Source organism: Macrobrachium nipponense, chromosome 2 (genome assembly GCF_015104395.2).
Source record: "Macrobrachium nipponense isolate FS-2020 chromosome 2, ASM1510439v2, whole genome shotgun sequence".
NCBI classification, from domain to species: domain Eukaryota; kingdom Metazoa; phylum Arthropoda; class Malacostraca; order Decapoda; family Palaemonidae; genus Macrobrachium; species Macrobrachium nipponense.
Window position 1 is genome coordinate 47,952,290 of NC_087201.1, and position 3,421 is coordinate 47,955,710.

General features: G+C 38.1%; 1 long non-coding RNA gene across 1 annotated transcript; it reads right to left on the minus strand.

Moving 5' to 3' along the window:
- Positions 1–315: 315 nt before the first annotated feature.
- Positions 316–1,229, minus strand: LOC135221421 (uncharacterized). Its single transcript, XR_010315940.1, has 2 exons — positions 1,076–1,229; positions 316–492 (listed from the first exon to the last, which is right to left on the minus strand). It is a non-coding gene; the product is annotated as an uncharacterized LOC135221421 (long non-coding RNA).
- Between the last annotated feature and the right edge of the window lie 2,192 nt (positions 1,230–3,421).

Consider the following 3,421-nt stretch of genomic DNA (forward strand, 5'->3'; position numbering starts at 1 on the left):
ATGTACAAAAATATGAAATACTACTAAAATAACCGCAATTTCGGATAAACAAAGTAATGGGTTTACAACGCGATGTGCAATATTAAATGTTACTAGATAATATTCAAATCACAAATTTTCTCAAACGAGTAACCTAACAAGAGCAACTTAATATACCCTAGAAATTTAATACAATACACAAGGAAATTTGCCTATCCAGCGTAAATATGACCCTAACCATGACCTTAGGTGAGGAGTTCCACGAAGCAAGGACCCACAGAGAGCCCCACGTTGGGCGCCATATTCTGAATTATTTACTGTGAATAATAAACCAAGAAAAAAACTAAAATTTAATAATAAATTCTACAGTTTAATTTATAAATTCATTTTCTATCAATCTGTTGTGAATATCCTTGCTTCCTGGTTTGCAACAGGTAATCCCAAACCATACGAGGTAGAGGGATGGTGCTGGCCCTGCTGCCAACTCACAGTTTCAGAATAAATCAAGAGAATCTGAAATGAGGGAAATCCTAATGTAAGAAGGGACTCCTAATCAAATTAACTTCATAAAATTTCATGTAAAACTATTAAGAAATTGACTCAATATATATATATATATATATATATATATATATATATATATATATATATATATATATATAAAGTAAACCTCTAAATGCTCAAGATCAATGCAAATATATGGGCATGTCCATTCAAAAACAATGAGGCAACGAAACACGAGATTGAGAGGCTAAGCAAAACTATCTGGGATGAACAAGTAGTTACTGGGTTAACCCGGCAGACCATAAATAGAATATTATGGTTTGAAAAATTGTAAATTACTACCTGGTAAATATAAGTAAAAGTAAAGTCTTTGCTAGCTCCAGAAATACGATTAATGTTGCCTTAAATGAAGGCCCAAAAGACGGTTATATAATAGGCTTACTTGGTAAATATAATTACATACATGGGTACCAATCGAATATGATTCTCTGATAAATTCCATGGGGAAATTCTGTTAGGACATTATTGTTCAACAATAATTACTGAAATTGAAATCGCAAATGACAAGCACCAAACGAAATTTGCAACGAACCTTCAAATTTTCAGCTATCCTTTCTAGGTCCAAATTAAGCCGAATAGTTGTATTGGCAACTAGATGACATCGGTCGGCAAGTTGTTCTTCGTGGAAAATGGTGGTGGCCTATGGTGGATAATAGGCAGCATTATTCTCCTCCCCACCCTCGGTACATGGGACCAGGTCACAAATACATTTTAGCTCTTCATAGTTCCTTTATTATGCACTGCATGAAAGATTGGTATGATCGTAATAAGGATCTCAAAGTCGCGCTGTGCTAGGTAGTGGTCACGTCTTCACTGTCTCCTTCCGAGCTACTGCTGCTCCAAGGTATTTTGGGAATGGGGTCGAAGCTGGAAGATAACCAAACTAGGCAGTAACTAGTTACACGGTTGACGTAATTAACTACCTTCGTTGCTGTTTGCTTGATGCTTCGTATAGTTAAGTTAAAAGAAAATCAATTTACCAAACATTTATTTAAATGACGGAAATGCATATATTTACCAAGCAATTACAATAGAAGAACAAGGACACCCAAAGAGCAAGATATAACTTTAATAATCAATGCTTGTTTTAGAGCATAAGGAAGCAATAAAAGCAAACTACATGAAGAATACAAGACTAACTAATATTATTACGCAAGATAATGAAAATCTCTTCAATTAATAAGAAGGAAAAACTAAGAATAAACATAACTTTCCAAACACCATAGTTTTAGCTACATTAGAATGTCAACATAGTTATAAAGACCGCCTTCCTGCTTTTACTACTTAAAGCTGACGAGCATGGTATAAATGGGGAGGAGCTTAGTAACGTCACTGATACACTTGTTAGACTGATACACTGATAGCTAACCAATGAGGACAAAGAAGTAGTTTTCAAGTATGGCTTGGTTTTTATTGTTTATTTTTTATTTTTAATCAATGTCAGTATCAGTATCGGGAATATAAGAAAAAATAAACTTTCCTTTAAGCTTGCGAAGCTATTTTTATTATAGCAAAACTTAAAAAACAAACAGGTAAAAGTCATATTTTGGTTTGTGTTACCGTAACGTTAAATGGGGATGACGCTATCTCTTTCTCTAGATACCTGGTCTGTTGATCCACATGAAGACATGCAGACCAGACCTCGTTGATGAGCTGTATCACCTTGGTCCATCTCCTACGACAGGGTGCTGAGCATTTTGTCTGAGTTGGGGAAAAACATCTTTCACTGCTTCCTGTTAGAGGGAACAGTTTGCCCACTCAAACTGAAGGGTGGCTTGTCACCACAGTCACAGTCAGCAACATAGACCACAACCCCAGCTCGACAAGTTCACAGGACTTGTTCCATGGTACAGGAATTACCTTTATTACAACACCTGAATAGTGACATCCCTGCAGTTCAATGAATTGTGGACACAGACAGCACTGCAACAACAGTTGCCCACTTGTCAGAATCATACACCAGCATGCCTTCTGTGCTCCTGAGGAAACGTGACCCACCTACATCAAAGTTGGCGGGTCCCAACAGAAGTGAATACCATAAGTACCAGGTATGTCCGCAATGACATTACTGCATATTCTTGACTGGCTTTATTTAATGTTCGGACAATAACAGTAGCCCTGTGTGTCTGTACCAACTAACCACCACTGCCTTCTTTACTCTTGTTTCATTTGTCTCATTCAATAGGTGGCCCCCTCGATTTGGGAACACCTTGACATGATGAGGGGGCTCTTGAACCCCAGGAATTTGTTCCCGGGTTCAAACCCAAGAGTCCCATACATCGTTGTATATTTTTTCGGAATATTGTTTGTGGAATTTTCAACTTTTGCTGAAATTTACTGGACCTGACCAAATAGGAAAAGATCATTGCTAGGATTTTAAATGCGAAGCTAAATAGTGGGAACTGTGGTGGGACCATCAACTGCCCAATAATGTTCGGACCTGAGAGATATCAGGCAGAACTATTCTGCAGAGCTGGACCATGCATTTCCAGGGGGGTCAGGTTCTGGGGATAGGACTCTCGGCATTCTGTCTGGTTTGCCCATAACATAGTTAGAGTGGGAATGATTGTATTCTTGTAATACTCTGTCTTATCAAGCGGGGTTGGCTTACACTTGAGCCACTCTAATCATGTTGTGCCATCCCCTGTGGGGTAGGATATGAATGCAGACATTTGGGAGTCGTTTCTCACTTGTTCCATTGGTGGAAGAATAAACTCCATGAAAGGCTAATGATATCTTTTAAAGTTCTCAGGTTTAATTCCCTCTTCCACCCTTTTTGAACAAATTTTATGTTAGTAGAAATAACAATTCCAGTACCCCTGGGCCCTTTGATGGCAACAACTCGGCACAGTTGACAACTGCTGGAACTTCCTCTGAC